General features: G+C 43.2%; 1 non-coding gene across 8 annotated transcripts in view; it reads left to right on the top strand.

Annotated features, from left to right (window-relative positions):
- LOC101793813 (uncharacterized) overlaps positions 1-19352 on the top strand; it is a 28495-nt gene extending 9143 nt beyond the window's left edge. For 3 of the 8 annotated variants that reach the window (XR_011804346.1, XR_011804350.1, XR_011804349.1), the window contains 4 exons: positions 1616-1802; positions 3937-4014; positions 5895-6016; positions 9855-12119. This is a non-coding gene — a transcript (uncharacterized protein). Of the gene's footprint in view, positions 1-1615; positions 1803-3936; positions 4015-5894; positions 6017-9854; positions 12120-13773 lie in introns of those variants that run through there. The other 5 variants (XR_011804353.1, XR_011804352.1, XR_011804351.1 and 2 more) reach the window with 5 other exon arrangements.
- The last annotated feature ends 5596 nt before the right edge of the window (positions 19353-24948 follow it).

The raw sequence follows: 24948 nt of genomic DNA, 5'->3' as shown, positions 1-24948 counted from the left end.
CCTGCTGATAGATTACATTTTGAAATTTTTCACCTCCATTGTTTTAAAATAATATTTGAAATACTATTTTAAGAAACTAAAGGGTATGCCTTTGGAAGTTTAAATAGCCTACACAGAGAAATGTGTATTCGCATCTGCTTTTCAGCTAAAACCAGTTCTAACTATTATCTGCTGGTGGCACCATTACACCAGAAGAGTTTAATCTCAACGTCTTAAACAGAAAGTATGACACAGATTATACCTTTCACTCTGATTGAATGGAAAAAATTGTATTTTCCTTTCTTTAGAGTTTGCTGCCCATTAGACTATCAAGCTTTTTGTCCATCTTTCTCAACAACAGATGTAGTAAAACAGGTGATTGCAGCAGAATTTGGAATGAACATACCAGCATGGCTCAAACAGTTCATAAGGAAAGGAAGAACAAACACTTATCAAGTTGAGTATAGATATTGATATTTTTACTTGAAATACATGTGATATTGATGAAATCTAGTAAAAACTAGTGCCCTGGGACTCTGGCTCTTCCAGGACAGGACTCACTCTTACTTCCAGCAGAGTTAAGGGGTTGAGCATAGTTCCACTAGTAAGCTTCAGAGTGGACCAGGCAGGTCAGACAAAGAAGAACTGCAGCATTCTGTCAAAAAGGGTCCATGTCCAAGGCAGCTGGAAAAACAAATGTTAGTAACTGGTAGGTCTTTGACTATCTCTACCCATATGTTAAAATTACTTGCCTTGTAGCTTCAAGAGATGATAACTTTGACAGCAGTACTCGCTTCCATCCCTGACACTCCGGACTGCTCCGCATGCCTTTTAAACAGCTGCAGAGCCTGGACTGTGTGCTCAGTAACAAAAACTCTTCTGAATAGGGCATTTTGATGCCACTGGCCCTTTGTGGGTGATTTATAAAGAAACGGGCTTAACAAGGAACCTAATGGTGATGTAACAGCGAAGGAAATTGTCTGGCAGCATCACCTAAAGCGGGTCATCCTTTGTGCAATCATACCCTGGTTTCTTCCTGCATCAGAAGTATTTCTACATTGAGTTTTATTTCTGTATTATTATTATTTTTTTTTGTAAGGAATTTTGGGACAAGTAAAAAAAAGGCAGTTTGGAACTCTGTTCATCGTATGGATACTGATGATTATTCTCTCACAACTGCCTTTTTTAACTGGAAGTGGAAAGGAACAAGTCCTTAATCTTACATCTCCTTTCTGAATTTTCACAAAGGTTTGGTTTGTGGTGTGATCCATTTGATAAAAAGCTTCCTGGTAGCTCTTCATTTGCTACAGAATGACAGAACACAATTACATTAGCTTTTGTCTCTGAGGTAACCACAGACATTTGTTTTGTTTGCAGCTAAAACAGGGAGAGCTGATTCCATTTTTTTTCACAGGTTTATACTCATGAAAACAATCTATGGATTAGAAACAATACCTCATATTTTTAAAATGCCTGTTGTGTTTTTATGTGCAGGGTTTGGGAGTTTTGTTTTTCATATAATAATTTTTGTACATTCAAAATCTTTGAATACAGATTATATCCATTACATACATGGTGATTGTGCATGTGTATATTTAATATCTGTACCAAATCTTTCTGCTACCTTAATTTTTAGGGATGATGTTGACTGCTGCAGCTGCATTGTCGCTAAATTAGTGTGGGCTTAAATCATTCCTCTGGCTCAGGAAGTCCCTGAAGAGACTGTGTAACCCAATAGGATATTCTGGGTCTGCTCATGTCGTGTTTACCTTGCTCATAGTACTCCTCTCTGTAGATCTGCTGCTGGCTGGGGCTGGAAACAGGTTGGTGAGTTTGGAGGCTCCTCCTCCATCCAGTGAGTCATGCCAGTTGTTAGTTAAATGGTACTTTCTGTGCACTTTTTCACAGAATAGATCATAGAAAGTATTTGAAAGTACATTTTGCCTTTGTTTGCTGGTTCTAAGTTCTCTGAATCTGCATTTCATTTGTTTCTACATTCCCTTTAAAACTTGGACTAAAAAAAAATGAGGTGTGAAAATGCCCAGCCTCATAGTCTCTATTTTTTTTTTTTTTATTTCACTTCATTTTTCCTAGTCCTTCATGTCATTTCCTTCACTTTTTATCATCAATATGTGGTGATGTGCAACTGTATGAGCCAATTGCATACCCAGGCACACCATGCACTTTGGCTTCTTCTGTGGCTAGGAGAAGCAATCACTTCCAAGACCCAGAATATATTACTCCACGTAAGCTTTCTCTAACTTTAACTTTTAGATTAATTCTGTGAAGTTTCAAAGCTTTTAGTCATTACTGAAATTTATCTTTCTCCTTACTGGAAAACACAAACACTCCTAATTGAATATATAATGGATTGTATTAAGGTCTAGCCGTTCTGTTTCTTACAGGAAGCTAATTACTTTAGTCTCCATCCTTCACTCAAAAATGGGGAAATCGTATAACACTTCAGTCTGTTATGAATGTCCTTATCCATGGCACATGGTCTCTGTATGTGTTAGGATTAAACAAGAGAGAAAATTATGCAGTTTATAAATCCTCTTATAAACCTTGGTAACTTTCTTTTCCCCCCAATTTTAGAAAACACAAATTCATCCCATGTTGCTTTCTTGGTTAATGCTGGTTTATATCTGGGCAGAAGTAATTTGTGCAAGACATATTGCTTATAGGACAGCGCCTAAAAATATTTCCAAAGGTCATTGCACATCAGACAGGAGGCAGTGCTTGTTCCAGCTACTCACTCTGAGAACTACAGGTCTTTGTTAATATTAATTGTGTATATTTTAAACAGTCCATGTTTTAAAAATACACTGTACAAACATGCAGCAGTGAATGTTTTGTGAGCCCTGGGATTGGATAATGGAGGTCATTTCTTCCCTGATGATTTTAGGCACAAATGTTTGCTGTTCTTATTAACTTCAAGGTTTGTAAATTAGTGCCGTGTTGTGCACACGCTTCCAGAAAAGTGGGGCATATTTCCACGCTCACCATTTCCAAAAAATACAAGTGAAATACAAATAGTCATGAAGATCTATGAAGTATCGAGAAGATTTGTAGCTTGTCATTTGCACAAACATTCACCACGATTGTGCTTATAATAGTAACTGTGCACAGCACATGGGAAAAAATCTGCTGGGAGATCAACACCCGATTCCCTACGTGCTCAAAAACAGTTGAGTTTCTCTGAGGAGGCAGCCCTTGGCAGCTCCCCCCTTCTCTCTGTCTGCCCCAATAACCAACGGCCTAAGGAAAGAGAGCTCAGGGCTTACAAAGTGACTGCTGCAGCTGCCTTCCCGTCCGGCCCTTGTCCCTCTGATGCTGCCAATACCCAAGGCCAGAAGCAGGCAGGATGAGCAGCAGCAGGCTGCTCTGTGGGCTGGAGTTAGGATCAGGCTGCCTTATCCCCAGGGACTGTTCCTTCTCAGAGGATCTACACACTGCAAAAGGGCGAAATGAAATCAAAAACTAGCTCCAACATATGTAATACATACTCCACTTTTCTGATAGCCTTTCTGGTAAGCCCAGACAAAATGAGAAAACCCAATTCTCTCTTCATGTGCAAATTATCTTAGAATGATGTTTCTATGAAAGTAGCTCTGATTCTGAGACTTTTGTTTGTCTCCAGAGAAAAATGCTGCAATATTTGAAAGACCATGTCAGTATTACAAAAAGAAACGCACCTGGACACCATTCCCATCAAGGCCACTGCACTCCAGCATGCGTGGTTTGTTTTGCCATTTAGCCTCAATGAGAAAATGTTGAAAAGGTCTGATTCTGGCTTTGCATCAAAGGCAGGGAAGCAGTACATGTACGTAGTTGTTTATAATGTGACAGTGCTGCATGGCAATTTACAAACCAAATTCATGTTGCTGTTGAGTCTGGCTTTTTTTTCTTTTCTGAAAACTTGCATAAATATGTTTACAACAGTAATTATTTGTGCAGATTTTGAAGAAAAAGAATGCTGGAGATATGGAAGGTGGTGACAGTGACAGCATCCCAAGTCTAGAAGGTGATACTGTGGTAGGTACAGTCATTTCAGAAATTCTTTAAATTTTAAGCTTATTAAGATTAATTCCCTTCAGGAAGAAAGTCTGAGGTAAAACAGATGGGGGTTGCCAAGAAAATGGTTAAAAAGGAAGTAATGTGCACATGTTGGCATTTCCTGCTTTTGCATCTTTTTATTTTTTAAAAATAATTTATGAAATAGCCTTGAGTGGAATAGTTGTGCTTATTAGTGTGGTGTGGAGGCAAGCATTCCTAGCATCTCAGAAGGGTTCACTTGCATTGCACCTCTTCTGTTGTATTTGAGCACCCTGTTTTGTCCCTGCCCACTAAATGCTTTTATTTTGTTTTTGAGAAGCAGAACTACTTGAGCAGATACTGGGCAGCACTTTGTACTTGTTGTGCATGCAGCCTTTCCCACAGGGGAGGGTAAATATGAACGGGACTTCCACCACCTTCCTGTGTCTGCCCAATTGAGGTGGGAAGTCCTCAGCTCTGCCCAGCACACAGGTTTCTCTTCTCTCTCTCTTCCTCCAAGCACAATTACAATTCAGTGCATTCCCACTCTCCCTACCTAAGGATCAGATCCATGAAGTGGGTTGGGAGGGGAGGAGATTGGCAGGTTGAAGGTGAAGCGGTGTCTTCCTCCTGCCCCATCCCTCCTACCCCATGCACTTCATGTCTTCCACCTCTCTGCTCCCCACAGATCCCCAGGATTTTCCCTGTGAGAATCTGCCTCTTCCCTGAGCTTTCCCCCCACACCAGTATCATGTAACTCTGCAAATAATGCAAATAATGCTCTGCTGCCTTTTTTTTTTTTTCTTTTTCTCTCAAATAACATTTGAACATATGTTTTATATGGAGATGCTGACGGACAGCAACATCTGCTGCTCCCTGTCAGCTCACGCACTCTTATTTGGATTGTAATTACTTCATCGGCTGTGAGCTGTCCTGTGTTTGCCCACTATCTGTTTCTGTCAGGTCTCCGGCTCCTACAAACTACCCATTATGTAGTGACGATAATTAAATCTCCCCTCCGCCAGGCAGGTCTGAGCAGTGCAAGAAGGGCCTTCCTTGTCCGGGCAGCTGCCAAAGAAGATGCAGCTCATAATGATGCCTTAATCACCTGCCTGCTAGACAATGGACGGGACCACCTATTTGTTTCAAACAAGCTATTTTAGCAGCTGTCAGATGCTAATGGCTTTCAGCTGCTGACAACCTGTGCCCTATGCAAACCAGGGGACATATCATGGAAATGTGCATAAATATTCATGTGTGACTAACAAAACCAAAAGTGCAAGTATGGTTATCAGAGCTCTCGCATGAATATATCGTGGCCTGCCCTGTTGTGTTGGTTTCAGTAGGATGAATGTGATGCAAATGTTTTCAAGTAATGTTGCCCTTATATCTTTGAGAGAAAAAGTCCACTGAAGGCGGTGGGACTGCAGAGGTGTGTGAGTAAGAGGAGAATTTGTGTCCCTGCATAATGTAGGCAGTCCTAGACTGGTGATGCTGTATACCGTGGGTGATTTACTGAAACCTTTTACTGGGAAAAAGGAGTTACTTTGTTTAATCACTCTTTTTGCATTTGTCTTCTAACCTGTATGTGAAGAATTGAAATTCTCTCATGAGGTCTGTCTGGAAGCTTAAGGAACACGAAAACCCAGTGATTGACCTCAGTGCTTTAGTGTTTGAATGAACTAATTTCAAGAATAGAAAACTAATTTGGTGAAGACTTGATAATTTCCCACTAGTCGAGCTCCCTGAAACAGTGAAGTTTCGCCATCAAAAAAATGTTGGTAGTCACTCTTTAGACAGATTGTTTTACAGTTTATCAATATTTCTGCATGAGAATATTTAAAAACATTTTGTTAATAATGCACTTTTGTTTTCCTCAGCAGATTCTGGATAACTGTGATGAGAGGACATATTCAGATTATGGTACATGATACGGATAAAGAAGATTCTGTAACAGTGGAGTCAGTGGAAAGGCAAGTAGTCATCTTGAAACTCCTCCTTGGTAGGTACCTATAAGGCACATAAGCTGCCAGTGATATTTATTTGTTCCTGTTTCTCTACCATGTCACCAACCTGCAGTAATATTCAAAACATCTATAGAGTGTTTTTAATTAGTCTTTTGCAAAAGTAGTCAATTTGAGGGGAGATTAATAAAGCAATCTTTATATATCCCTTGCATCGTTTACATTTGCTACCTGGAATGAAGTTTACCATTAAAATTCACTAAAAATTTGCCATTTTTAGGATTGCATAAAAGGGCACTGAGCTGGACAGGGATTAAACAATCAGTCCTGCAAACAGCTGGGACACAACTGATTTTACTTATGTGAGCTGCAGTGGGAGAAGTTCACACTGTGGTTTGACTGGTGTGATTCTCATTTGCACTGATGCTGCTCTGTGCTGCTAGAAACATGTTGGATTGAGTCTCGGGCAGCACTGACCACATGAGACTTGTTTCTTGAGTTTGTGTGAACTAGACAGGCTCCATGCAGGCACCCAGTTGATTAGCTTCACCTAAACCTGAAATATTTATTATAAAGTATTATAAATTGCTTCTAAGAAACTTAATTCCCTTGCATAAGTATCCACGTAGCCTATGTATGTGCATTTTTGTGGTAGAGAAGACTTGTAAAAATGAAGTTAATGTAATGTTTCAGATATAGAAGGTTATTTAAATTAAAAATTGCTATCATAATAGTTACACAAAAGGATTCAAATATTCTGTAACTTGGTATAATAAAATATTGAAAGATACAGGTGTTGTTTATGAACCATCAAAGAGTTTTCCACTGCCACAGTGTTTTATTAAATTCAAAAGAAGAAGAGAAAAGAAAAACCAGAGCCATGTGCTAATCCTTTCCTTTGTTGCTTAAGGGAAATTTCAGTATAAAGTAGCAATTTCCATATCATTTGAATAGCAGTTGCAACCCATTGATGTTTAAAGTAAAACGTGCAACTACTATAATCAGCAAAACAGATGCAAATGTCTTGTCTGTCTTTAAATGTAGTTCCCTACTTGCCGTCTCAATTAGATTTAGAGTGGTAAATTTGATCAGATAATTAAAAACAGAGAAGCTGTTCTTTCACTTCTTTCATAGTAGTAGTTTATTAAAAAGCAAGCTTTGGCAAGCTGGGCCAGATGCAGCAGCACGGGGAGTGAGGGTCTCAGCTTTGACATGGGCAGCCCTCCCTCCTGGGCAGCAGGACACATCGCATCTTGTGCTGTCTTGGAGGTGGGAAGGGGACACATCTCCTACCCGCCATCCTGCCTCACCCTCGTTTCTGCTGCCCCTTGGGACAGCAATGGCCTTTTGGTTCTGTTTATGCCCGGTGGCATCCCACAGCGAGGCTTTGCATATTTTTGTAAATAAGCAACAACAAAAATAAATGACATTTAGCATTTAGATCCCAGACCAGTGGCTTTGTGTAGGGTACAGTGCAGCAGTTTAGGCAAAATCCTGCTGAACCCCCTGAACTCTGCCATCGCAGGCTTTGGGTGGCTGGAGTCATTCCTTGGAGGGCTTTTTAGCTCTTAAAAAAAAACAAAACAAAACACAAAAAAAAAACAGTGGTATGAAGAAAGAGTTTACTTTATCCTTCATGCTTCCAAATTAAACAATGAACACATGTTGACAGAGCTTTTCTCTGCTTGGTGTATCTAAGCTACCGGCGTATCGAGTGGAGCTGGCTAGGGATTTCCTTCAGGATCATTTCTGAGTGAAACTGCCCTTCTTGGAAAAAAATGGAAAACTTCTCAGGAAAAGGCTTTGGTTTTAAATTAAACCTCTGCTAATTAAATGAAATTGATTACACCTTGGCTACCCACCTGGATAAAAGGATCCTTACCCATTTCTCTACCATGTGTGCTGATAAAATCCCTCTCGTGGAGCTGTGCTTACCCTGAGGCAAGGGAGGAAAGCAGGGTGACCAGCACTCTGATGCCAAACGGATCAGGCTGCAAAGTGGGAGACCCAGCAGCTTCCCCATCATTTTGGAAGCTCTTCTAATTATTTTCCTGGATGGAGAAAGAGTATGAAATGGATGAGGCCTCCCAGACAAGTTGCTGACAGGATGATATTCTATTCTGCTTCTTCTAAAACACTTCTCTGGAGAAAGGATGTATTTTTTATTACTTTTCCTAATCAGGAGACATCTAATGGAAAAGGACTTCCATCTTGTGGTCAGCTGTGGTAGTAAAACACTCCTGGGACCTTTTTTTTTTTTTTTTTTTTTTTTTTTTTTTACTAAACCAGAATGCTTCTAGTAAGAAATAATGCTAATCTGTTGTAGTCACTTTGCAGGTAGATGTTGAAGACCTCACAAAGTCTGCTCCCATTTGTATATGGGCATGCCTAGCTGCTAGGAAGTTAAATATGTATATATATTAAATATGTATGTATATATGTATGTTTCAGGATTAGCTCCCTTCAGAAGGTAATCTCTGGAACAAAACAGAATCCTGAAGAGGTGTAATATAAGCTTTTCATAACAGAATACTCAACTCTAGCAGATTAAACAGCCTGATGGCCTTAGGAGCCATGCACAGGAGCCTAGATGCAGAATTTTTTCTAGCCTTAGCAGAAGAGAGGCTGCTGCTCCTGAACTTCTGGGAAAACTTCCCAGAGCCAAATATTGTTGCTTGGATTGTTTTCTATTCCAGGATGACTCTTAGGCTTGCTGCAACGTCACTGTAACTTCATGCATATATTTGTTCTTTAGGGCAAATTTTGAAACTCATGCTTTAATCTAGAAATAGTAAAATGTTGCAGGGTTAAGTTGCTGGAGTTCACTGGAAAATCTACTGACTTTAGTGGGAGAGATTTTTTAACATGTTAAAAACAAAACAAATTTAGAAAGTTCATTTTAAATAGTAAGATCTGTGGCAGAGCTGTGTGAGCTGGATTTCAGGATCCAGTGTAAGTTGTAACTTAGGTCCCCTTTAACTGAACTCTGTTGCACAAGCATACAAATGCAGATGAGGCTGTTAAAAAGGAATAATTAAATTGTCATTTTTAATAATTATCTTATTTGTCCAGTTATATACTGTGATGCCACCACTGATTATACCGAAGATATTCTGACTGATATCACTGGAATGAGAACTGGACCATCCCTGAATATTTATAAGGAGAGTTAAATAAGACCTCAAATCAAATTCTTATAGCTACTTGTAAGAACTCTTATAGGTTCTTTTTATTTTGGGGGCATGTAACTAAAGGAGATGTTCAGCATGTTCCTTAGTGGGTGCCAAAAAGCTTATTTTCAGAAGTATCTGAGTCTCAGGGAAAGTCAGTGACAGCTATATTTACTCTGAAGTCTATGCAACTGCTGCCAAAATCAAGCCATGTTCTTCTTGCAGGAATAATAAGAAAAAACAGCATTTAGGTGAAGAATCAGGCACCATATGGATGACTTATCTGACACAAAATTATACAGATTTTAAAGATCAGGTCAAAAAAGCCATCAGAGGTTATGCCTTACATGTTACCATAAGGAAAGCAGAAAAGAAAGGAAAAGTTCTTAACTTTCTGTAGTGTTTGGTAGATATTGTTTCCACAAAAACTTACTTTTGTAGTTTGCACATGGGGCTTGTTCTATTTGTAACCGGAGTCAGTGGGAGTTTTTGCCATCGCCTCTGCTGAAACAGGATCCGATTTCTTTTTGTTATGTGGAAATATAAATCTTGGACCTTAAATCATGCAGACGCTAAAGGAGGAAAATACTTCTTCGTTTTACTTTTTAAAAAAAACATCATCAGAACTACTGGTTAGTTAAAAGCGTTAAAAAATACTCAAGGAAGAGCTTCCTTAAATCAAACAGATTTCTCATTTTGCTTTTAGATCTTCCTGGAGAGGTCTGTGTTTATACCATTTATTTTAAGTGTGAGAACTTTATGTCAGACCAAACCATTAGCGGCTCTCCAGGGAGCAAACAGCAAAGTGCCGGCGAGGCCCAGGGCCGCTGTGAAGAGACAGAGTTTCTACACTGACAGTTTCTACACTTACACATTTCTCCCCTGGAAGAAGGCGATGAGGAGATATTACTGAGGGGGGGAGAGAGGAGAGCAGCAGATCAAGCAGCAACAACAAAACCCCTCCAGGCAGCTGTGGAGCAGCAGCTCAGGGGAACAAGCTGGGAAACCTGGGCCTGGGCATCTTTGTTGTGATGGGAGCTGTACCCCAAGTCCCCAGCTGCCTGCAGACCCTGGGGTGCCCACCAGTTCTGGGCTATTCTGTCAGATGTAATATGTACGTGGATGCACATTTCTTCGTTGAACATTTTAGGAGTTCATGCATATTCCTATGCCCACAGTTAAGCTGAAGTCGGGGGCCTGTTGGTGAAGATGATGATTTGTTTGGGGATGGAGGGATGAACAACTATTTTCTTCAACCTGATGGATTGCTTCCCATCTCTGTTTCGAACTACCAAGTAATTGCAGCCAATGAAAGACTTTGTTTCATTCATCTCACGCTTTAATGTGACTGATAATATTACCCAGTAACGTATGGCATTCGTGTCAGCGAAGAAGGATTTCACTTGTCTGAAATTGCACTGACAAATATCTGCTTGCTCATATGGAGGTGTGGTTTCTGCACATACTTGTGCTTTAATTTCAAGCAGTTTGCCCTGTGCAGGCAAATGCAATGCCTACGTGAGCTCTCATGTCTCCTGCAGTCCTGACAGCAGCGGGTGGGCACCATCCTCCCTGCCTCTGCTTCTGCGGGAGAGGAGCACTTTGTGCAGGTTTTGGTTCCCACGTCCTCAGCTTTTCAAACTGTATGAGGGAAATAAATATGGGTGCTTGGAGAGAGCTGGCTGTCCAAATGTCCTTTTTTTTTTTTTCCTTTCCAGTTGCTAAGAAATGTCTGAAGGAAGCTGTCAAGCACAAGTCTGTTGTGTTACTTACCATATAAATGGCTGCTGGGGCTGCAAGAGGCAGCTGCCAGCAGGTCGGAGCAGCAGGGATGTGTCCCAGGTGCTACCAGCAATGACTTCCAAATAGAAGTATTTGTGACATGGGCACTCCTGGGCATGGCTGTACTGGGATGCATTGCTGGAGACTTTATCTTGCCTTAAAAGGGGCTCTTCTGGCTACCACGCTTGGTTCCCGTTGTCTCACCAGCTCTTAGCCATCATTTCAAAGCTCCACGTTGGGAAATGATCCAGCAGGCCATTCTGAAACCGGGCAGGTTTCAGTAGAGAAATCATGAGGTGGTGGCAACCTGGGCAGGGAATCCCAAAGGCTTGGAAATCCTCTGCCCAGAGCTTCAGAGCAAAGGACCAGAATCTCCTTCATCAAAACATCGAGCAGGATATCCCATGGGTGTGTTTTGCATCCCAGCACACCAAGGGGCCATCAGGTGTCTCGCCTTGTGATGAAGTTCCCAGTGCCCCAAAGCAGGGATTTCACCTGCTCAAAACTCGGGTTGTTTCTAGGTACCAAATATAGTGTGATTTCTGGTGGCTTTATTTTTTTCTGCACTTCTTAAGCTGTGGGTGAGGTTTGTGACACCAGGCTGCCAGCTTTCAGCCGCAGCATCCCAGAAATGCTGGTTAATCACAGGTTTATTAGCTCATAGCCTTAAGGAAACCTGAAATCATTAACAGTCCATTTGTTGGGCTAATGACTCTTTTTTGCTAGATGTATAATTTAATATATGGTAACTTTCATGCTTAATTATGCTCTTCAAAGCTTCTTTTGAAGGAATTTATTATTTTGCATGCATTTATGTAAAAGTGTTGGGAACTGGCTGGCTTTCCCTCCCCACTGCTCCTTGTTAAAATCTAGATGGTTAATGTAAGAAGATTTTAATTTAGATATGGGTATTTCCTCCTTTGCTTGTTCTTTCAATATTTTTATCTTGGACTGTTTGAAAAATAAATAATGCTAAATTACCAAGATGTTTAAAATGGCATCATTTTATGCCTCATTGTAACTTGCTACACTGTTTTGGACAAGACGTAAACCCAAAGCCCCGATCAACAGGGCCCATTGTGCCAGCAGTTTCCAGATGAATGCAAGTCTTGATCTCAGTGTCCTGGCCGCATTCCAGCCTGGTTCACATTTTACTCAGCGGCAAGTCCCACTTCTGTTCTCGCTAACCTCAGTGGGAACAGAAACAGGCCACTGTAAAGTGCTGTTAATCCCACGTGCCATTTGCATGCAGCACTTGTAAAGCATTCTGGGATCAGTTTGGATGAAAGAGGCTATGCATGTAAGATGTTTTTCATTGGCATCCCAAATCCATTACTATATCAATGAAAGAAGGTTATGACTTTGTCAATCGTGATAATTTTTTTGAGCTAGGCAGCTGATTGAGGATAATGATGAATTTGGTTTTCTTTCTGTGAGCTCTAGTGTCCCTTCATGGAGATTAAAAATTTCCCAGTACTGTTTTCAGCTCCACAGAGCAAGCAAAAGATAATCTCCTGCTTGGATATACTCACACTATTGCGATCCACTAATAGGATCGCCGTACAGTTTTGACTTAACAGGCACTGGGAGAAGATAATCCTGTTTATTCGGTCATCCAAAACACTGATGATCTGAGATAATCAGTGGGCTGAGAGCAGGGGAGGAGAGATGCATGAGGTTCTCTGCCTGGATTATTCATCCAGTCAGATGCTTAGCGCTGGGGAATGGACTGATCTCATTACTGCAGCCCTGACAGAGCAAGGGAGGGTACCTAAAACCTCGTCGCAGCACAAGCCAAAGAGAAGCCAAAGAGATAAAATAATAGCATTTGGTAGAGTCTGGTCCAGATGTTGTACTTAAAAATTTTAAACTGTTCTTTTTGTGACAGAGTTAATATTGAAAGACTGATGTAAGTGTCCAGCTTGCCAGGTTGGGTTCTTTGTATGAAATGCTTTGGCTACCATGTGGCAGGGATTGTGTGGTAAATCACTATCATACAACTAATGACATTTTTGTTAGATGTAAGACATTACATTCTCATAGGACGTTGGATATTTGTATGTGGATATTAGATCTCTGTGAATGTAGGAGCACATGCAGCACATCTATTCCCCAAAATTATAATCCACAGGGTAATTCCCCTAGCGATCCAGAGAGAGGCCTTGAAACTGGGGGTTATAGAATCACTTGAGGAGGTGTTAGTGAACTCTCAGAGGGTTTTCCTTCTCTGTGTTTATGATTGTTAAAACTTTCACGCTTTATATGACTTCCCATTAATTTATTGCCTCAGATTACTATGAGAGTTCTTATCTTCTATTTTATCTCATCCAGCATTCATATTTACCAGTCAGTGCTTTCCTGTTGCAGATATTTTTGTGTTGGTAACATTAACTCTTGGAGCTGACACATGAGCCATGGATTAACTTCAAATAGTGATGTTGCCTTGTAAGCCTTATTTTATGATCTCTGAGCTGTCCCAGGCCAGATGACAGGTTTATAGGTTGGGAAGCCAGTAGCAATGGCTGAGCAGTTGCTCACAAGCCTTTATAACTAACGCACTGTAGCTAGGTGCTGAGACCAACTCTTCACCATGGTGACACTTGCAAATATTGAACACATGTAAAATGATTCACAGGCCCCAGTATAATGCTTACTTTAATTAATATTTTACAAGATGCTAGCTGTATTTAACTTTCCAAACTTGAATGGATATGGGGACGTGATCCAAAGGACAGAATGTTGCTATGTAAAATTTATAGACACTCAGATGTCTGTGTGCTTGTTTTTAAACTTATATGTTTGTTTGTTTATGTATTTATTTATTTCTCTCTCTCTGCTGGCAGGTTTTCAGGGCCCTGCAGCCGGCTCATGTGGATTTTTTTTTATGTGTGTAGTTGAATGATGAGCTCTGAAAAGTGGTGTTCCTGCTCTCCTGCCTTCCCCCCTTCTTTTGCAATCCAAGTCAGTCCTGCAGGGCTGTGCTCCTCCTGAAGGTGCTGCAGGTTACCTTGTTTGTGCAGAGAGCACCATGCTGTGGCACAGTGCTGCTGGGAGGTGCACAGCCCCGCGTTCAGTCTGCTGAAGGCACCACTGATGCATCCCAACCATCAGACCCTGCAGGCTGAAGAATTAACCGCATTCCCCTGAAGTAATTACACGTGTTGGACAAGGAACACCAGATTCTTTACTACAGTTGGCAAGAAAGAAAGGATATGGTATTCTAGCTGCAGACTTCTGGGGCTCTGCAGAGTTCTTCTAAAGAGGCAGCATGAGTTAACCAAGATTAACAAGCCTTCAGGCACTGGCCATAAGTGGTTTTGCAGATGCATGAGAAGTCTTGTAGCATTGCAATCTGGAAATGACCGATTTTACTCACTGGGTTAACGTGGTTTTGCTAGGTGACAGCAGTTCTTAAATCAGCCCCCAGGGAGCAGTAAAGCGGTACGGGCTTGGTTTGCTTTCCCCAGTCCCTGCGGGGACAGCCTGGGTTTGCCCTCCGCTCACACCTCTGTAGGTGCAGGCTGTGCACCCACCCGGCTGCAGCTCAGCCGTGTCCCTGGGGGCTCTGGGCAGCCCATTTTCACTGTCCTCATCCCACCCTGCCCCTGATCTTCTGGACAAGTGATGCCCATTCACCAGCTGAGGGATGCCAAGCTTCCCCGCCCCATCACACAGCTGCCTTTGTAACACCAGAACGGGCACCTCCTAGAGATGGGCTGGCTGAGGCCGGCACTGGGAAGTGATGCTGGAGATGTTGGTCCATGAAGGCTGTGCTCACAAGAGGTCCTCTCTAATGCTCCACTGCCTGCTACTTTGGAGCCCACGTGCTACTGGAAATCTGAATAGTCAGGGCAGCAAAAGGTTCCTGAAACACTTTTACAGGAAATTTAGACTCAAGGCTGTACTTGAGAAGTGGATGGCTGTGGTGAGTTATTCCAGATTTCCATGTGCTTTAAGTGGAATTCATTGCATCTAAGGATGAAGCAACAGACTCCCTAACAGCTGCACCTGGTAGAGAATGCATCAAGCCAGTACCTAAGTGGTGGTTGCACCGTCTTTAGAAGTGGTTGTATCTGGGTGCTTTCCCCTTGGTTATGTCCTAACAAGGTGAGAACTCTCTTCACATTCATAGCCATGACCTCTTATAGCAACAACATGATGACCATCAGGAAGGATTCTTGTGAGTGCTTCACAACCTGGAAATCACCGAAAAAAAACTTTCTCAGTATTTAGGTTAATATAGAAATTTCACTTCTACAGCTAAGATTTCCTTTTGCAATTTTTTCAGCAGTAACTCTAGACTAACAAACATTACCAAATTTTTTAGAAAATTTTAGACTCATGAGCATTATTCTGCAAGACAGGAAAGAAATGGCCCATCAGTACTCCTGTTAGTCACAGGGCTCAAAGAAGTGCACATTAGTCTGTGTGTCCCAACCCCTTCTTATAAAATTGAGAGCAATGGAGGCACTGACAGCACTTGTATTTGTCTAAATTGAATCCTGCAGAGAAGAAAATAAAATAATAAATTCCTCTTCACACTAGCATAAAATACCTTTATAATGCTGAAATGATCTGGATTTACTCCATTGTGGTTTTCCCTGCATGTTTGGTTTCTGCATTTCTTTCCGCTTGCTATTTGTATTCCATTTTCACTTGTGTTTTTTTTCCTTTCCAAGTCTGAAATATAGCACGATGTTACAAATTTTGGCCCATGACAGCTTGAGTAGTATGTTTATTTGTTTAGATAAAACCTCTTTCCTTCCAAGTCTATTTTAAATGCCGTGGAAACATTCTCTTAGTCCTGAGGTTTTGTTTGTCATTGTTAGTTATTAAATGCTCAAGGTCAGCTGTTACTGGGCATCCTTCGTAGGAGGCATCCTCCGCAGTCCAGGGGTGGCTTCAGGAGGTCAAGAGGGCACAAGGGAGAGGATAGGAAGATGACAAATAAGAGCTTCTCCTAGATGATTTGGAAGGTTTCTTTATATTGAAACGTGTAATGACAGAAGTAACCACGAGGCAGGAGCTGAAAGCCCAAACTGAAGACTGGCCCAGCCCAATGTCAGCAGACAGCCTCTGGTGAGTTTTGTTTCTTCCCCTGTCCTCAGGGTGGGAAATACACCGTGATTTAAAACCATTGTGTCACTAACTGTCCCCTTATACAAAGCAGGCAGCTGAGTGACTGACCTCATCTGCTAGAACAAGTGTTTTCGTGTTGGCCAAAGTTCAAATCAATCAAAAGGTCGAGCTTGTTTAAGGCTGATTATCAGCGCAATGAGTGATAAGAGAGGGGGATGGCTCAGGAAGCTCATTCCCAGCCACGGGAACAGAGCCAGCCTGGCTGCAGGAAAGACTCCAGATAGCACAAACCCTGGAGAACGGCGACAGACATAAAATTGAGGGCTGAGTCTTCTCGTGCTGAAGATGGCTGGCCGGGATTCCCAGGAAATTCAGCAGAAGAAATCTGGGCCCTGGTGAATAGGGCTGGGCTGTGGGTAATTCTGACAAGGCCTGGTTAGGAGTTAAGTCCTGGTTTCTTTAATTTGGTGAGGTTTTTAGTTGATTGGTGGAATGGCTAGGTAGAGGAAAATGTGATTTTTCTTAGCTGAAAGGCCTCTCTTGTAAAGAAGAAGAAAAAGAAAAAAAAAAAAAGGTTGCATTTGTTAAGTTTGCTCATCCCATAACAGCTCTCTGAAATGGCAGCTCTCAGGCAGCATCGCTATCAGCATGGAAAGAAGGGTCAATGAGAGATATGCAAAACTTCTGGTCGGTAAGAAAAGTCCAAGGAAAGCTGAATCTGCCTGAAAACCGGCTTTAAGAGGATGGTTATTCTCTTTGGGGGGGGTGGGAGCAGAGAGAAACCTCACAGATCGCTCAGCTGTGACTGGAGCAGACGTTTCTCACACACTAGCAGGGGCAGAATTTGTCCCTGCCAGTGTTTTCTGCCGTGCACAGGGAGAATGTGGGCCCTGCAGAAGCCTGACCTGGCTGAGTGGGGGCTGCCCAGAACCTCCACCGAGATTAGTTCCACCCTTTGCACTGGCTGCTGCTTCTCTAATGGCTTTAATTTAAACAAACAAACAAAATTAAAAATAAAAAAAAAAAAAAAAAGAGAGGTAGTGAGGATTCTTGGAGGATGCTTCAGCCATTCAAATTATGATGGGGGACATTACTGTGGAGTTAGAAAGCCCATGGCACACAGCCATGCTTTCGTAAATTTGCAAGGGATGAATTTTTTACATTTACTTTTTCTCTTTGGTCAAAGAAAGCATTCTCCAAGGGCCAACTACAGAAAAAAGTCTCTGGCCTTCTTGGCAGAAATCCTTGTTGCTTACACAGCCAGGATTTCCTCCGCTCCAGCTCTTGTGTGACCCATGTTCTCAACGCATCCAGGGCCAAATGAGGATCTTTTTACTCTGGGTTGAATCTGACCACTTTTCTTATGTGGAAAAGATGCAAGAAATTCTGTGGGCTGATGAAAGATGGTACTGGGGATGAAGAAAGGTGGCCTGGGCTGCTGGCCTGGTGTGAAGAGGAAGGAAGGGCTGAGGACCAGGACACGGATCTGCTCCAGCATTGCCTGTTAGATCTGATGGGAAGGGGTGGGCTGGGCCCCATACCGGTGGGGGGGATACAGCAGCTTGGGGCTGTGCTGGTGGATGAACAGCTACTCTTTGTGTTATAGTTCATGACTTGTATCTAAGTGAAATTAAACTGAATAACCAAAAATGCTGTTCTGCAGCACCAGGACAGAGCAGGCAGTAGAAATTTGGTGACAATCTGGACCTGCCTGTGTTTGTGAGGTCTTCTTGTAGCAATACCGTGCCCAGGTTTGCCAGGGCAGTAGCCACTGGGCAGTAGTAGCACCCTAAAACATTGGTATGGTGAAAAGCAGGGGGGAAGGCAGGCGGCATCACGTGCAGAGGGCTCGGGAGAGGATCAGGCCAAAGTTCTCTGCAGCCCAGCTCCAGCTGCTGCTGTCAAACTGCTCAGCATGGGAGGCAGGAGGGTGTCTGCATGTCCCGTCCCTCCAGCCTCAGAGATTAGATCTACTCTGCTTTTTACTTGCCTTCAGCTTCCAAACGAGCATCGGCAGCAACACTGCCACAGAGAATTTTTTTTTTCTGATTTATGAAAACAGATGTGCCTCTGCTTTTTTTTTTTTTTTTTTTTTTTTTTGAGCTCATTTGAATGTATACAATGCTCTTCCAGCTTTGCAAAATCATCAGTTACCAGATGTCTTTTAAATTGTTGTACTTTAGTCAGAGGTTAAAACTATGTCAAAACAGTCACTGATAAGACTTTATATCACACCTAAAATACAGTATGATTTCCTCCAGCTCTTTCCAATGAAAACTTCTCTCATGGAAATTTTATGGCTCACAAAAGATTTGCCACCCACCCTTCACTATGCTTTCAGTCCTGGATTTACTGATAAATGCTTTTAATAATTACCAGTGGCTCTGTACCTCTTTCTGACAGACATCTCATCTCTCTGACAGCAGAGAAAAGGCCTATTGTAACTGGAATTAGGGCGGTACCCTGGTGAAAAGCACCTGCAGTTGTACAGTCTGGGTCCACGTTCAAATCTTCTCCTGTGCCTGAAGTTGTTCATGAGCAGGATTTTGGCCAGTTTTGAACCCAGGGTAGCCAGAGGAGGGGGGATGGTTGTAGATCTCCTGTGGTACAGGAGGGTTTGGGGTCCTGTGGGGCTGGGAGGGAGCTGTGAACGTTGAAAGCACGAGTAGGTTGGGCTGTGGCTGCCTTCCTGACTCTGCTCTCCAGGGTCTCATCCAGCCTCAGCACCAGCTGCCAAAATCTCATACCGAGCGGCTATTTTGGGATAAAGCAACACCGCGCGTTACTTTAGAGATGTTTAGAGATAGACTTAATAAAGTCAAGTAATAAGGTTTGACAAGCTGAAGATTAGAAAGAGCCATTCTGAACATCTGCCCTGGCCTCAGTCGTAAGAGGCTAAACGGGGACACGCACTGTCCCGGGGCCAGGATGCCCTCTCCAGGGATGGCATGGGCTGCACGGGTGGCTCACCTATTTGCAAAGCAGTCTGTGAACTGTGCCCTGTGAGGGCAAACCAGCATGGATAACCCGGCAATGGTCGTTTGCCTTATAAAAATAAAAAGGGAAGAAAAAAGCCAGCTCCCAAGTGCAGTGTTTCAGGAGCTGCGAGCAGCCGTGCTCTCTGTGCAGCAGGCGCAGGGCAGCCAGCTGGGGGGGGTGACTCCAGCAGTTGTCCTGGTGTAAATCATCCTGTCCCCAAAGCTGCAGGCTCACGTGGCTCACACTCATCCCGACAGCAAGCCGCAGAGAGCGGGGACCGAGGGGCCCTGCCACAGTCCTGAGCTCTGCAGGATCAGCGGGGCCACGCTTCTCCCAGCTCCGCTTGTCACCAGCACAAGGGCTGCAGAGCACAGCTGCTAATTGCTTGGGGCTTTTTGCTCTTGCTGGTGGTTGTTATTGTTTTGGTTTGGTTATTTTTTTTTCCTTTTTTTTTTTTTTTTTTTTTGTCGTAGGGCCAACCCAGAATAGAATCATGAGATCGGTGTTTATAACCTCCCAAATAATCCATACACTGTTTTTAGTGCTGACACTGTGCATGAAAGGCTGTGTCACCACCATGCTCATGTTTCCATGTGACACCGAAGCTTGCTGTTTTTTCCCATTTCATAACTAATAATTGAAATGAGTTTGACAGCCTTGGTTTAAGCTTTAGCTTATTGGTTCCCATGTCACAGACAGGCTCGGTTAGCAAGAAATTTTTGTCAGAGGAGAATTACAGTTCAGCCTTGAAATGTGCTAGCAGCCTGTGCAAAGTTTTAAATTCTTGACCAAAGTTAGATAAAGCTGACTAAAAGTGTGACGTTTGACGTACAGTGTCTATTTATCTTTTCATTCTGACCAAAAATACCTAGAGTGGAAGTAGTGTGTGCCTCATTTGCATCCAAGCAGAGAACAGTTGAGCTCCTCTAAAGAAAAGAGTAAACACTGCACTTTAAATATTTTTAAAACGTTTTCAATTCTCTGCAACTCTCCCTATATGTCTGTTTTATATATATGTATATATAACCTTTAAAGAAAAAATAATTACTTGTTTTCAAGGTGCAGGAAAAGCTTATTTCGTTGGTAATAAGAAAAAACTGTCAGCTCTCCCACAGCAATCATTCCTAGCTCCAAGTTCCAGCCTGAATACAGATGGAGCTTTGATTTTATCACAAATTTGCAATGAGTTTGTGCTCTGTATCCTGCTGTTAATCCTGCGGTGGAAATCAGCTCCTCGTAACACCTGGTGCCAAGACACAGCCGTGAGCCCAACCCGAGCACAGCCGGCTGCAGTTAGAGCAAAAGCAGCCTCGTGGTCTGGAAGCGGGCAAGTCATCGCCGGGCACTTTCACACCGAGAGATCCTGCCTCTTGGTGTGAAATCACTGCCCGGCCCCGCAGCCCTGGGCTGCCCTCCTGGGTCCCTTTCAGCCCAGCTATTTATTCGAGCTCCGTTTGTCTGTGCTCGTTGGGGACCGCTCCTCCCCTCTGGGCACGCAGCAAGAGGAGCTGTTTTTAGACAGTGTTTTTAGTTATAGTTTCCAGCGGGATGAGCTATCTCGCAGCACAGCTCGGATGAGGGAGGAACAGCATGTGAAATACAGCAGCTTCTGGGGTCAGCTGAGGAGCAAGTGCCTGCAGAGCTGGGAGCCCCGGGCTGCTCCATGAGCCCTCGGCGCGTCGGCTCCGGGTGCTGGGCTTCGTCAGGGCGATGCTGTTTACTGAGCCTCCCCACCAGGCTCTGGCTAGGCAGGGAGCATGAATGCTGTAGGAACTGAAGTCGAATGTAAATTCCGAATGTTTTTGTCCTCTTTGCTGACTTTCTGCCACCAGGTCTTGTTCTGTCTTTGCGCCACGGTTTCCAGAAGCTGAATGGAAGGCTTAGGGGGTTTTGGAGGGGCTTTTTGGGGAAATGTTTATTGCACGTATGCTTTAGATCTGAAGGGACCCTGAGCCTGACCTCTGGTATATGACATGAGTATTGAATTTCATGCACTTAACTCCCACAGTTTGTCCAAGACTGACCACAGTGCTTTCCAAAGGGAAAAAAATGTTCTTAAAAAAAGAAAATAGGCTTTTTTTTTCTTTTCTTTTTTTTTTTTTTTTTTTCAGTCTGTTCAACATTGTAGAAATGCTTCTTATTCCTAAAAACATGCCAATAGCTAGGAGTCAGAGGGATTTTCAAGAAAGCTCCCGGACAGAGCTCCTGATCTGAGGTTCTCCCTGCCTTCCCCACCATCCCATTGCCCTCCTCACACTGCACCCACTCTGCTCTCCTGGTCCTCTGCTGGGGAAAGGTCGTGCATTCCCACCCACCCCCAAAAAATTCAAATTGGACCTCTTTGTTTGCCTGAAATGAAATTTATTCTCCAGTCTATGATCTTTAAAGGCCAAAAATGAAGATTATTGTCCCAGGCACCTTTTTGCCGTATCTGTGGCAGACTATGAGGGAAAGCTAATGGGAGCCTTGAAGAGATAAATGAAAACAATGTTTACAAGGTTGGACCTATGCCCCTTTATAGTACAATTTTGTTTTTACAGCCATGGTTTGAGGGACATTAAACAAGCTAAGGGGGCAGAGGGAGGAAGAGGTACCCATTTGGGGTACCTCTGGAAGTGGAGATCATTTGACCCAGCTCAACAGCAACAAGATTAATCTGCCCATGCCCTACATTTGGATGGGAAACTGCCAGCTCAAAACATGTATTTATTATTCCATACAGATGTCTGCAATGAAGTATGAGCCATCACTGCTGCTTCTCTTCAGCACAAACCCAGTGGGGCTGGGCATCCCAAAACTACAGAGAAAAAAGCTGTCCCTACCACAAAGAGGTTTCAGACTCATAAAGTAATTACTTATCTTCGGCCATTAATTTCCCTTTTTGTTTTTGCAGTACCCACATAATTTCCATTCTCTCCCAGACTTCCAAAATATAATGCCAAATAAATGATTTAATGATTTCATATAACCTCCTGAGATAGGGAGGACTGTGACAGAGATAGTGCCACTGGGCACTGACATGCCTGAGGCAATGGAAGATTGGGGAATTCATGTGGGGCATGCAGAGATCTGGAAAGCTGCACCATGGCCTTTCCAAAATGACACAGCCGAAGATATTCTAGAGATTATCCTCCAAAATCTCAGTGGTCAAGGGTTTAATGACTCTCGAGCAGAGGTCAAATGTCTGCTTATTATCAATCACCTATTGCCAGTTTAACTGCAGTAATGAAAGCTTCTTGATAAAAGCTGCCTTATCGTCCGGAACTGAGATACCCAGCCTAATGTGCCCCTGCGAGGCTTGAGGAAATGCCCCTTTCAGCCAACAAAAGAGACGATGTGTCGCTTTCATGCTGCTGAATTAGGCTAAGTCAAATGGTCAGTCAAGAAAGAAGCGATTTCTTTCACCTCTTGGTGTTAAATGACTTCTTTATCCTTGTGCCAGGAAGGATCCTGGCTGCCGTGCCAGGGTTTTGGGCCCCAGCACATACACCTTGCTGGCCACTCGCAGTCGCCTGGCCCGCAGCAGCACGGGGCAGGCCCGGGGCACACAGGGGAAGCTGTACATCTGCCACAGTCACTTGGCTCCCTGGAGAAAATGGGTTGGAAATGGTATTTAAAGTTGTTGATTGAGATTTTTACGGATTTATTACCTGTTTTTTTGTTCCCTGTTTGGCTGCCTGCTCCCCTTCCATCTGCCAGCTCTGTAATCCACCTCCTCTTATCTCAGCACAGTTTGCTCCACCTCTTGCTCATTTTCATTTTATTGCCTAGCTAATCTCATCCTCCTGCTTTTCCTGACGCTGCTCCCCCCTCCCCATCTGTGGAGATTAAATCACTGCTCCTTTTGTTTGGTGCCGCTCAAAATTCCCTCATTTCACTCAGGCTTTGGGATGCTTCCAGGCACTTTTGCTGCTGTTGCACACATCCGTTTTCCTGGCACAAAGAGGCCCGTCAGCATCTGATGGAAGCTTTAGTGAGTCCTCGTTTCAACCAGTTCTCAGAGATGTCCTGAATCTGAAATGGAGCTGAGCTCAGCCTGGGACGTACACAGTATTACAGAGGCAGCTCTAGGCGTCTGGTCACTGCAGGAACATCAGCAGGATGCTCAGGGCAGCTCTGTAGGGAGAGCCTGGCTACTGAGAAAAAAAAAATCGAGGTCCAAGGCAAGGGCTAGAAAAATCTCTAAACTGCCAAAATGCAAAGCTTGCAACTGGGTGTCAGTAATTCCCTGTCTCCCCATCCTGGGAAATTGCCAGGAAATTCCCAATTTTCAGCCTGGCCACCCCAATGTGTTATCATCCTCTCTGTAGCAGCAGCAGTGTCTGCAACCAGCCCATTCCCTTGTTGTCCATCTGGAAAAAAAAATTAAAAATATAAAAAAAAAATCCCAACTCATGGTCAGCCTAAAGTAGCATTCCCCCAGAATATGCACTGTAGGAAGCCAAATATGTATATGATACATGAGCATACGTTTTCCCCAGAATTTTCAGATGTAGAGAAAACCAAGATTATGGATGGCATCAAACTGATAGAAACCAACATGCAACCAAAATATCATTACTCAAAATTTGATAGAAGTAGGACAGAAATGAACTTGGCAAAGGGAGTCACAAAAATTTGAAAGAAAAACTCCCTGTTCTTCCAGGAAAAATGGATTAAAGCTCTAATGAGGCTGAGGTAGTTTTGGAGTGCTTTCTCCTATTGCTAATGATGCTAATGATGTGTGAGTGTAGTCAGCCCATCATCCTTGTATACAGCATCTAGTGCTATGCCAGTACTCATGGCCTCAAAACTCCCTCATTGTAGTTCATCTTTTGAGAGTTGCTGGGGGTTTTGGCTTGACCACTCTCTGGTCAAGAGCGTGAAATGCATCCAGGTTTGGAGTCATCCCTGCAGGAACATCCTGCCCAAACCTCTTGTTGGTTGTGTCCCTCCACCTGTGTGACTTTACAAGTCCACTGATTTCAGTGATCACATATCAGATCTGGAAACAGCAAAACTGAGACAATTGCAAAATTGCTTACAGGTGGGGGATCACATCCTTTTACTGGCCTCAGCAGAAAGCCTCTCCTCGCAGCTGCCAGCCTGCTGCTCTCCCAGCTGCAAGCACCCAAGTGTATTTGCTGCCATGAGCTGGGTCAGAGCAAGACCTAAAGTCTAGCTTCAGATAAACTCCCTTTGAGTACATGAGAGATATTCCCCCAAGTGAGGATCACAGCTGTTTGAGTTCAGGTATTTATTTTTAATCTGTTTTGTTTTTTGTTTTTTGTTTTTTTTTTTCTCTTGCCTTAATTCTCAACTTGCAATGCCAACTGTGAAGCATTTGCTACATCCCCCTTCACTGCTTTTGTCTGCCAACGTGTTTTAAATAAGTTTAAAGAGTACAAGAGCTAAAAAAAAAAAAAAAAAAAAAAGCAGCTTAAGATAAAAGCCAGCAGCATGCTTTTAAAAATAGACTGGCCAGCCCTGTGAGAGGTGCCGAGTAAATGGGTGCCCATGGAACGGGGAATGGAGCGGGCTGAAGAGACTCTGTTTAAACAGAAGGTAAATAAGTGGCAGGGGGAGCTGCAGTTCATTTTGTTCCCTTACGTGTTGCTGAGATAATGCAACATATCTTCAGGCAGGCCTGTTCTAAAAATGGATGCAGCTCTTGGGTTTCACCGGGTGACACTCAGGCTGAGGCTCTCGTACAGATCCTCTGAAGCATCTGCGGGGTGAGTGCATGCCAGTGAAATAAATGCACACGGAGGCATTTGGTGTTTCAGACCTGCAGCAGCACTCAGGGCTCAGCAGTGCTACTTTGTGAAGACTTTTGCAGTGAAGGATGGATGTCTTTGTATTACACCGAGGCGCCTGATGCAAAAGGGGCTGCATGGAGATCCCTGGGGTCAGGCATCATCTTGTTAAAATTCTTTCCTGCTGTGGTTGACCTATGAGAACAGCAATCTTCTGACAGTGAC

This window comes from Anas platyrhynchos, chromosome 21, assembly GCF_047663525.1.
Source record: "Anas platyrhynchos isolate ZD024472 breed Pekin duck chromosome 21, IASCAAS_PekinDuck_T2T, whole genome shotgun sequence".
NCBI classification, from domain to species: Eukaryota; Metazoa; Chordata; class Aves; order Anseriformes; family Anatidae; genus Anas; species Anas platyrhynchos.
This window is presented reverse-complemented; position numbering and strand designations above follow the sequence as displayed.